Here is a 12132-nt window from a genome sequence, read left to right as displayed (position 1 = left end):
GCCACAAGGTGGCAGAGTCTGCTAGTTTTTTCTGGATGCAGAACATTGTTCCTGAAACCTTCACTGCACCTGGCCTTGGCTGTTGCCTTTGAAGCAGCTCCTGCCTCAGGCTAAGCAGTCTTCGGTGCCTACCCTCTTGGGTAAAGGGCAGCCAGGAGCTGACATGCAACCAGCCAGGACAGATTCAGGGTACTTGGGCCATCTGTGAGTATTCACATCTATGCTGTGTCCAGGATGGGAAGTGGACCTAGAGTCCCATGTTTTGGGGCCTCTTCATGTAGCCTCATGCTAGGCCTGCCTGTCCATTTATATGTGCCTCACTCATTCTTTGGTCAGCCTGGTGTGGAAGTTTTTTCCCTTGCCATTTCTAGATCATTTAACAGATTGGAGATGAAGACACTATGAATGTCCAATAGTCAGTAGGTGAAGGAGTCAGGATTTGAATCCAGAGCTATATAATTCTGAAGGCACCTATAACCCCTTCCACCCGGACCCTTAACCTTTGTAACAGAATTCTTGAATTGGTCACCAAGGGACAACTGCTGGAGGCTGGTTGGAAAAACCAAATGGGGACACTTTTTTAAGATTGTGAAGATTTAGAGTACAAAATAGTCTAAAGGAGTTGACATCCTTAACTTGGAGATGAGAATGATGAGAATCACAGTCTTCAAATATATGCATTGCTTAGACGGGGGTGTCAGTTACAGATATTCCTTGTCTAATGACCTCCCTGTTTAACAACTGTCCAGACTTATAACTTGTTGCTTGAACTTATGACTTGTGCTTTTTTATTTTTTTGTACATTTCTGTGGATCTTGATACATCCACAGCGTCTTTTTTGGTACAATATACCTTGTATATACAGTAATGTAGTTTTTGATGACTGTATTGTATAGTGCCGTACTGTAGTTTTGTGTTGTTACATATTACAGTACTGCACATAAGATTTATGCAAATAAAAGCAAAGTTATCAAGTTGGAATTTTCTTTGACCATTTCTTTGTTCTGAATGTTGTAATGTGCATTCTATATATAATTCATCATTTAGTGACCAAGTCACCTAAAAACCTTGTTGCGGGACCAGAACTTGGTCATTAAATAAGGAATGTCTGTGGTTGTCGTTGTCTGAATTAGAGGAAGTAAGGTTAAGATACAGCAACAGAAATTTTGAGAAGTTACACATGGGAAAACTCTTTAGCACATTATGGTAAATTCTTCAAACATTCCAGTTACCCTTCAACAGATATTTGTGGAAGAGATTGCTTTTACTGCCAAGCACTGGATGTAAGATTGTGATCAAAATTCTGGACCATATTCTCATAATAGTTTCTTTTTTTTCTTTTAACAATAGTTTAGTTCTAAGGATGGGGTCAGATCCATCAACAAGTAAAGGGAAATGTGCACTGTGCACCCAGCCCTGTCGCCCCTGGGGAAAGCTTCCCAAACAACCCAGGCTGAACTGACACCCAAAGAAATGAGGCGGAGGGAGCTGGGGAAGGGTGGGTAGGAAATGCATGCACAAAACTCAGAGAGGTCTGAATGAAGTTCTATGGGATTGAAAGGCAGGATTTATCTTAGTGTCTTGTGTTCTTAACTGTCCAAGACAGTTTAGGAATAGTTTTGTCTGAAAAGAGAGTGGGTTCCTTCATCTCTTGTATGGTCGCATTTTATGTCAGGGTTGGATTCTAGTCACAAATTATGGATTATCAGTTAGCCTGGAAAGACTCCTTAGAAAAATGTCACATTGGTGACTGCCCTGTCTCTTGGGGAATCCAGCATGGAACTGTGTTTCCTTCAATGATTGGGCCAGTCATGGTTTATTTGATTGCAGCTGGACCCTCCAGCTGGCTTGTATTTAGTATAAAATACTAAGATTCTAGGTGTTGTCACTTAGGTGGAAATGATTGTGAGTCTCTGGCTGCTGCCTCCAGGAAGGCCTGAATTGGAGCATTTGGGACTGAGAATCACCCTAAGCATCAAAACACAGAGTCAGGATCCAAGATGGAATTTCCTCACCCATCTCAGGCTCACTCCAGAGCAGGATCTCAGGGAAGAGAATCATGGATGGGGACACTATAATTTGTCTTACCTTAAAAATCTCTGCCTGACAGACTGCCAAAGTCAAATGTGCGTGTGCTGTGATCCTGCAGATTCTGTGCTCCTCCTTGTTTCCTAGTGTTTTCAGAGCTCCCTGTGCACTCCCATATCCATTGCTAATTATTTGGCAATGGAACTTGTGTCTTAATACATATACTAAAGGATGCTTAGCCTCAAAAGGCGATGAAATAGCTTTGTTTTCCCCTTTGGGGAAAGTTCTTACACCAACAGTGAGAGTGATTTAAATAACTAAGTTGGATCATTCCAGCCTTAGCCAACAAGAGTATGGAAATATGAGTAGTGATTTGAAATTTTTTGTTTAGCATTTAGATGGACTCTGAAAATAGGTCTAAAAATCTCACTGGGCTATGGCTGCAACCATAAAATAAGAATTTAACTTTTTAAGGTGACTACTTTGAAAAGTACATATGTGAAACAAATTTTATGTTTCTTGTAGTTTCTCCACATACAGGCTTTGGTCAGGGTGCCCTCAGTTATACTGTGTGCAAAAGTAGGCCAAGGAAGTTTAAGATACACCAAGTATGGTGGCACATGCCTGTGATCCCAGCACTCTGGGAGGCTGACGAAGGGGGACAATAAGTTGGATCCCAGCCTGGGCAGATTAGTGATTTAGCAAGATTCCATCTCAAAATACAAAATAAAAACAGGGCTGGGGATGCAGCTCAGTGTGAAGGTCCTGGGTTCACTCCCAAGTACGAAAAAGAAAAGTAGCCTACGTGTCTTTCCAAAAAGAAGACTCAAGACCACAGTTTTCTACCACGTCTGTAGAGAATATTTCTATTCTCTAGTCCCCACTTTTTCTCAAAAATCTCATACACAAGTCATAAATCACAAATCTCTCTCCATACACACTCGAACATCATGTCACAGCTTTGATCATTCACATCACATACGCAGTTTCTTGGACATTCACAGCGTGCGCGCACACACACAAACACCAAGAGTTTAAATATTCTCCTCACGCATACAACACACCCTTAGCTGTTCACATCATACACAAATCATACATAAATGGTTGAGTCTTTATTCCTAGCACACAGAGATACAAGCCTTTGACATTGATCTGATATATATATATATATATATATATATATATATATATAGTCTCCTTTAACAGTCGCATCAGCCCGTGAGCATGCACTCTCATCACACACATCTTTGGATCTGATATCATACACATGCACTTCCTTGAGCATTCACATCACACATATCCTCCTGAATATTCACCTCACACACTGTGCAGGTCTCTTGCCTGTGCCTCTGGTCCTCAGATCTTCCTCCTGCTGTGCTTTGCAATGCACATGTGTGTATATGTTGGGGGGTATGTGTGATGATCCCTGTAAGTTACATTTCTCATGACATCTTGCTGACTGGATTCCAGCAGGGTTTGATTAATAAGAGGTACTGGTGAGAGTTGGGAGAGAAGAGAGGCTAAGCATTTCTCCTCATTCTTTGCTTGGAAGACGTTTCTAGCATCTCTGGGCTCCCAGATTTTTTCTGGCAGCCTTCCCTTTCACGTTCCTGCAGAACGGCTGAGCCCTGCGAGAGCACCACCTCCCTTCTCTGTCTCGTCATCTCCAGGCGTAGTGATGGCTTTTGCTAATCTCTGAGTTGCTTCACTGTCGTATTTCTGATTTTCAGTCTGCTCAACACCTTTGTAACTAGTTCTCTTAATTAAATTCTCTTTCTGAACTACCTGACACAGTGACTTTCCTAGTTGGATCCTGACCTTAGCCGGTACCCACACCCCCAATATTCTTCCCCTGGCTGTGGTCAGAACCCTGGTTCAGAGTATTCAGTTAATTGAATGAATGGTTATAGTGGCAACTTTTTTTCCCTTACTGTTCTTGAATTTTTCTTGGGTTCGAGGATTTTGTTGGGTAAACTTTATTGCATGCCCGAATCCCTGAATTTAGGGACATCTTCAGCCCTGTCTAGATGGATTGCAAATGACTACAGTGTCAGCACCTAGTCTCATGGACTCATGATTTTGAGCACAGTGCTTTTGGAGTGTGGAGGGTGAACTGCCCTTGACCAAGTTACACCCTTCTAGAAACTTTAAGGGCATCATGTGTAGCCACATCAGAAGATCCAGATGTGATTTCAGAAGCAAGCGAACCAGCACTATCTAGGTTAAATAAGAAAAAATGGGATCATCTCTCTCCTAAAGATACAGGTACATTTATGGTATGAGCACTGGTCCCCAAATCTAAATTCGTAGCCTGAAACTGACTTGGCCACGCCACCATTTGCCTCAGGAGTTTTGCTTTTTAGAATCATGAAGTTCTATTGCTGATCACTTATTCCTGTGTGCAGAATGTGGAAGGAACTGTTTGATTTCAAATGTGTTACATGCTTGCTGACCTGTGTGCTTCACTGACGTGTAAGAAATTTAGATTCATGGTCTTGGTTGGGGCTGCCATGGATGATCGGTATGGGACCCATGCAGTATGTATGGTGTCCACAGGGAGGTGCCACACACAAAAGTATACACTGCCCAGATGCTCCAGGCCAAAAGCTACACAGCTTGTCTGAAAGCCCATTTCCTGTTCCCCGAAACCTTCTGGCATGTTAGTACCACCAGGCAGATACCTACCTGTTATAAACTGAGTCAAAGCAGTGAAAGACTACTGCAAACATGCAGCTATGTTGTGAGGCAAAAATCACCAAGTTGTTAGCACATTAGAGTGAACTAATAAAATTAAGCAGAATCAAGAAAGTATAAACATTCAGGAGAGGTTCAATTTGAAAAGGTAGAGAAAACTAGGAAAAAAGGTCATAGAGCCAACATCTAAGCATTTTCCTATGTGTTTGAGTCAATTAAACACATTTTTACTTTGAGCAGACAGATCTGCTAGGTTTTCCCTGTAGATTTGCCCTAAATTTTCATAATCTGCATAAGATGCAGGAGGGAAGTAGGGTCATATAAGCATTCCTAATAGGTAGGCGAGGGATACAGAGCTGGGGAATGAAGTGGCATAGCGGCTGGTCACTGGAACTAGTCACTAGTCACTAGTGACCCAGGAAGCCAGACTTAGAAAGGATGCCTGTGGGTACTAGAATCAGTCAGTAGTGGTGTACCCGGTCACCTCAGCATGGGTTTGGGTGACTGGCCAGCTCTTCCCTGGCATGGGACAGAGATGATGGCCTTAGACTGACACACTCCAAAGGATGAAACTGAATGAACTCTTCCTGTGCTTCCACCTTCTCTCTGTACCTTCGGGACAATGGCGCCCAGAGAGAGGTGGCCACTTACCTTAGGTATTGCACAGAAGGAAGGCGAGGGTGAGACACTCCAGGAGTCCTGATTCTCAGCCTGGGCTTTTGTCCAGATACCACTCAGGGAGCGCCTGTCCCCAGTGTGAGCCCTGATGCCTCCTGGGAGACTCGGGCCTCCTCGCTGCTCCTCCCATACATCTGAGGAGCTCACACTGCCCTGTGCCAGCATCCCTAGCCCCCTGGCAGAGCTCCTTGGCCTTCGTGACACCTGTGATTAGAGCCAGCATGCCAGGCCTGTGGAGGCAGGGAGAGCCAGGCTCTTGTCCCTGCCCAGCTTTTCCTGGGATTACAAAATAATACATATGAGGAAACATTAGCTCATCCAAGTTTACGGATTATGTAGAAATCAAATTGTAGTAATCTCCCCAACCATCTGGTCTTGGTGCCCCGAGCCAGGACCTCCCAGAAGTCCCTCAGGCCCTTCAGGGCTGGGGCCAGGACCCGGCAAGCTCCTCATGCCCAGGGCCAGGCCAGTATTTTCCAAGGGACCTGGAAGGCCAGGAGGGTTTTTGCCCTCAGTATAGGAGAGAGGAGGGCAGGGGAGCCAGAGCCAGAGCAGGCATGTGGAAAAGCATTCATTACCAATCATTCTGCATATGGACAGTCCTCCTGTTTAGGTAATGAAGACAACTTTGCATTTGAGAAAGCATCATTAGGCACATTTCTGGGGTGGGAGGGGAATTTTTCTGATGATTAGTTGCACATATCTCTCATCCTTTTGAAACTAGACCTGAGCAGTGAAGTGTTTGTGGCTAGTAGAGTCCGCAGCCTACTGAAGCTTTTGAAGGGATAAGAAGAGAAGCAGGGTAGTGTCATGTAAGAGATGTGGATTCTGGCTCTGATCCACCAAGTTTGTTTGTAGCTGCTTGGCTTTAGGCAAGTCACTTGAGCTTTCTTTGCTTCAGTCCCTCATCTGTAAAATGATTATACTAATAAGCTGCGCCTTTTGGGGTTGTAGTAAGCTTATTTATTTATTTAAGTGAGCTTATTTATTTATTTAATTTATTTATTTTTGCATTGTTGGGATTAAACCTAGGACCTCGTAATGATAGGTAAGTGCTTTACCAAAGAGCCACACTCCCGGCTCTAATTGTGTACATTTAAAACCACTGGAAGATTGCTTGTCACCTGGTTCCTGAATCCAGAGAACATCCGGAGTTTGAGTAGGATTGTAGCTATTTCCTACTTACACTTGTAGGTGGTAGGTGGGGGTTATGATGGTGACACTGTGTTGTTTTGTAATCCTTGGTGATTTGCAAGTGTAAAGGTGTAAAAACTCCTATTCTGCCAGATTTTGAGCCACCACTAAATGCAGAATTGGGAAGAGGTCCACACAACTGGCCCCTAAGAGTTGGTGTGTGCTGGGTCCCTCAGAGCTCTAGCCCTGTACCCGCTGGTATGAGGAGGTTAATAAGTGTTACAAATGATTATACTGGCTGGTGAATAGCCACTATCTTAAAAGCTTTTCCCTATACTAGTAGCCACTGTTCCTCTGCTAGTGAGCTGCCCAACCTCCCACTAATCCATTTGGTATCACTTCTGGTTTTCTCGAGGCTATATGAGACCAAATAAATTATTTGGAGGATCACAGACTTGCATCCCAAAAGGTGCCAGGTCATACACTGAGTATCCTGACCCTGCCACTCTTAGTTATGTTGACAGAACTCCTCCCCTCACTGTCTCCAGGCATGGCTATATCTGGAGGCTCAACTGAATCATCAGAGTGTCTTATCTCTGTTAAAATGGAGTTTGCACATGGTTTGCTTAAATGATTAAAAACGTAATCAATATGACCTGCTTCACCAACTTGGAATGCAAACACCATCACATTTCTTTTATTTCTCCAATTAGTTGCTTGAGCAGTCTTTATTATTCAGAAATTTACAGTTTCTCTTCTGAGGGTTCCCACCCAGCAAACTTGTTGGTGGCACACTAGGAAGGAAGTGCACCTACTTCCCAAGGCCAGGCAAAAAGAACATATAGAGTTGGATTTATCTCCTAGCTGCCATTTCAGTCTGGTGGTGACCATCGTGCTTTGGCTCAGGACTCCTTCCTGACTGGTGTGCAAGGGAGGTTGGATCCTGGCAGGATGGAGCCAGGCAAGCAGCAGAAATGAATATGAGGGGCTAGAAGTGAACAAGAGTGTGGGGAGCAGGCCTGTGCATCCGCTAGCCAGCTCTAGCCATATGGAAACCTGTGTTACTGTAGCAGAAGATGCCACCCCCACCTCAGCCAGTGTATTTTGGTTTATTATTTGCCCAGGTAATAGTTCCGGTTATAGTTCCTATTACTTTTGTTTCTTAGAAACAACACAGCTGGTCCCTGTGTTGCATAACTGGTCACTGTGATGCATATTGTAAGGACCAATCCCCAGCTGACAAGCCATTCTGCCTCTGTGCTTCCTGCTTGCTTATCCCACATAAGCCCGAGACCACCAGGGATCAGGGCTTGGTATTTTGGGAATGATCTCGTTCAGTGCCTGCTGACATAAAATCCTGAGTCTTATTTCAGTGTTTCTGTTGCATCACCAGATTTTTTCACATTTTCAAAACAACCCAGATATATGTGGGGTTTTATTTTTGAGGCAAGCAGCAAAACATAAACAGCTTTAATGAATTGTCACATATGTATACGTTTTACATGTGTAACCTTCACCCATTGGAGATTTGGGACATTTCTATACCCAGAAAGTTGCCCTGTGCGCCTTTCTAGTCAATAAATACTCTTGGCATTACAAAGGTGACTGCTGACTGTAATTACCGCTTTATCTGATCTTGACTTCCTGTGACCAAAATCTTACAGTCTGTATTCTTCTGTGTCTAACTCCTCTTGTTCAGTGTGGCACTCAAGGGTTCCCGTGCTGCATGCACCACTCATTCCTTTTCATTGCTAAGTTACACTGCTCAAATTTGTTTTCCTGTACTTTTTTTTTTTTTTAATCAATACTGGGGATTGAACTCAAGACCATACCTGCTTGCAAGGCAGGTGCTTATGCCACTGAGCTAAATCCCCAGCCCCGGTTTTCCTGTACTCTTGTTGAGGAATATTTGAACTGTTTTCACAGCTACCGTGCACGTGTGTGTGTGTGTGTGTGTGTGTGTGTGTGTGTGTGTTGGGGGTATGTGTGTGTGTTTTCAGTCCTGGGGATCAAAACTAGGGCTTTCACACTGAGCTACATGTCCAGCCCTTTTTATCTTGCTATAAGAGCTGGTTGAATCACTACATTGCCCAGGTTGGACCCTGCTATCCTCCTGCCTCAGCCTCTCAAAGTGCCATTAATGGCTCGTGTAACTTTGTTTCGTGGACACGTGCACTCCATTTATCTTGGTTATACATACCAGGGCTGATGGGAAATATATGAATATTTAAATTAAAAATTTATTATGGCTAAAGACCATTGCCATAATCCTTCTCAAAATACTCTGCCTTGTTTTGAACCTACTTTTCTCCTCTTTCTTGCCACTTTATGAAGAACCTCCGGAAGTCTTTTTTCAGAGTGTCTTTATGAGGTGCGATCAAAAATATGGTAAATGCTGCTAACAAGTGCCACCCAACAGAAAGGTGACTCATAAAAACATCACAATGTGTCCTTACCCACCTTATTCACCAGATCTGACACTGTGCAACTTTGGGCTCTTCCCTGAAGTCATAAGGACTGCATTTTAAATAAATTCAGCACATCAAAGGCAGCCCCAACAGCACAACTAAAGACATTCAGAAGACTTTAAGACCTGCTTCAGAGAGTGGCCAGAATGATGGGATAAATATGATTAAAGTGAGGGAGACTATTTTGAGGGGCATTAGTGACAATGTGTCTTTTACTGTGGTAAAAGTTTAGAAAAACTTGCTGCATGCTTTTTTGATCATACCTTATAGATCAGTGTATGCCAGGGCCGTAAGATAGTTATTTATAACTATTAGAAATGAATGGCTTTTTGTAAAGAATATGGCAACCTACACTCTTTATTTATTTTAATCTTAAAGATAGTAAAGTCCAACAAAACAAGACAGAACAAAGACAATCAAAACAAGGAAACAAAACTGGTACAGAACTTCAAGGCAGGATACCAGGAAAACCATAATAGCTATCATAGCATATCTTGTTACTTTCACAATAGTTGTCCATTCTATCAGGTATAGCAAAATCAAACCAAAAACAAAACACTGTAAAACCAGTCAAAGCAGAATGTTGAAGAAAGCAAAACAGTCGATCAGAACAAAGCGCAACAGGGAAAACACTATTTGACTTCAAAGACAAGGTAGAAGAAAATCCACCATATTTGCTGTATTGCATACAGTCATCCGCCCAAGAGATGCTCAGACCACTGTTCCTAGGCCTGCAAAATCAACCAAACAACACAAGCATTTAGTTACTTTATGTACCTTAATTGCTGTCAGCTCAGGCTGACCTCGGAACCATCCGGTTGCTTGCGGGGGTGAGGGGGTGGGGGGAGTGGGGTGGGGGTGGTATGGGGGGCGGGGAAGGGCGGATATGGATGGTGTTTGACTCTCAGCCGGCAGGCCACCAGTAGTCTCATGACTTTTCTCTCCCTGGAGTGTGCGCAGCTTGCACAGCTTACCAGGAAGGCTGGCTGGTTGATTTCTTGATTGGTCCTCGCAGTCCCAGCACGGCCGATTCTCAGGAGATGCTGACTTTCTCTGCCTGGAGTGCGCACGGCTTGCGCAGCTTACCAGGAAGGGCAGCCTACGTTCTTGCCAGTAGTGTTGAAGAGTTTCAGTGGGTTCCTGTCTTTATCAGCACCTTTGGCGATTCTAGTGAGTGTATAGTTGTTATCTCCTTGTGGTTTCAATGTATACTTCACCATGAATGATAATATATTGAACACCTTCAGGTATATTCTTCTGTAAAGGTCCTCGTCAAGGACTTGGATATAGTGCTTGCCTAATATAGATGAGGCCAAGCTGGGCATGGCGGCACATGCCTATAATTCCAACCCTGGAGAGGATGAGGCAGGAGGATTGCCTCAAATTCAAGAGTTCAAGGTCAGTCTTGGCTGCATGGCAAGACCCTGTCTCAAAACCAAAAACCAAAACAAAATGAAACATACATCAGGTCCTGAGATGTATCCCAACACTGCAAAAAGGTGGGAAATAAAAGAAAAAACAACAACAACAACAACAACAACAACAACAACAATAAAAAACAAGAAAGAAAATGCTCCTTTTCAATTCCTTGGTTTCCTTTTTCTTTTTAAATTGGAGTGTTTTATTATTATTTTGTATTACATGAGTATTGTGTATATTGGCCATATTTAAGCTTTGTTTTGTTAATGTTTTCTATTAGAACCCATTTTGGTCAAGGAACTATACTTTGTATGATTTTAATCCGTTGAGATTTATCAAGATTTGCTTTGTGTTCTAGCGTATGCACTATTTTGGTGACTCTTTCTTGTGAATTTAACAAGACTTATATACTCCAGTTGTTGAGTACTGTTTTCTATGAATATCAGTAGATCAAAGCTGTTGTGTTGATGATTGGTAGTGTTAAAGTCTACTATATACTTTTTGATGTTTTCATTTGTTTTTCTATGTACTACTGAAAGGGTATGTTAAAATTGAGGCTATGGATGTATTTCTTGTGTTTGATTTTTAAGTTCTGTGTAGCTTGAAGCTCTGTTATCATATATTTATGCATTTTTGATTGTTAGATGTTGCTGATGAATTGGTCCTTTTTCATTATAATGTGCCTCCTTTACTTCTAGTAGTACTCTTTGTCTTGAAGTCTACTTATCTAGTCTACCAAGTGTGGCCATACTATCTTTCTTCTGATTAGCATTTATGTGGTATAGTATATTTTTTAAAAATCTGTTTACTTAAAACCTCTGTCCTTATATTTAAAGTGTGCCTCTTGCAAACAACATAATTTGGGCTTGTTTCTTTATCCAAACAGTCTTCCTCTATGTCAAAAGTTTCAGTGCCTGGTGAATTTACAGTTAGTAAAATTAAGAATGGGTTCTTACTGTACATTTTATCTCTTTTTATATACAGTATACTTCATTTTGTAAACTTGATGCTTTCCATGATTCTGGTCACAAACTGGATGAAGACTGAACCAAACTCAATGATTAGGTTCAATAATAACCTTATTGGGGGTGGGGTGGAGAATTTGATTCAGTTTTTGTCCATTTCATTTTGTGATGAGAATCTTCTCATGTTTCCTTTTTTCCCTTGCTGGCTTTTAAAGTACACATCTTTATAGCATTTTAAATGTTGTTCTGGAAATTATAATGTGCATCCTTAACTTTTCACATTTAATAAACCATGTGTGTTAGTCAGCTTTTCATCTCTATAACGAAGTACCAGAGATAATCACTTTACAAAGAGGAAAGATTTATTTCATTTCACAGTTTCAGAACTTTTGATCCATGTCTACTGGTTTGGGCCTGTGGCGGTACAGTGCATCATGGCAGAAGCATGTGGCAGAGATGGCTGCTTACCTCATAGTGCCAGGAAGCAAAGAAAGAGAAAGAAATGTGGATCCCAGTATCTCCTTCAAGGTCACTTCTCGAGGGACCTCCCTTCTCCCCATAGACTTCTCTTCCTAAAGAGGCTGCCACCTCCCAATAATGTTGCAGGCTAACAACCAACCCTGTAGTGTATGAGCCTTGGAGGACATTTAAGATCCAAATCAAACACCATGCACCTATGCGGTTAGTACTGGTTATTAGTGTACTATTTAACAAACAATGTAAATATAAAGATCTTTTTTTAAGTT

This window comes from Cavia porcellus, unplaced genomic scaffold (assembly GCF_034190915.1).
Source record: "Cavia porcellus strain 051 isolate PalLab524CR breed Dunkin Hartley unplaced genomic scaffold, mCavPor4.1 scaffold_6, whole genome shotgun sequence".
Classification (NCBI taxonomy): domain Eukaryota; kingdom Metazoa; phylum Chordata; class Mammalia; order Rodentia; family Caviidae; genus Cavia; species Cavia porcellus.
This window is presented reverse-complemented; position numbering follows the sequence as displayed.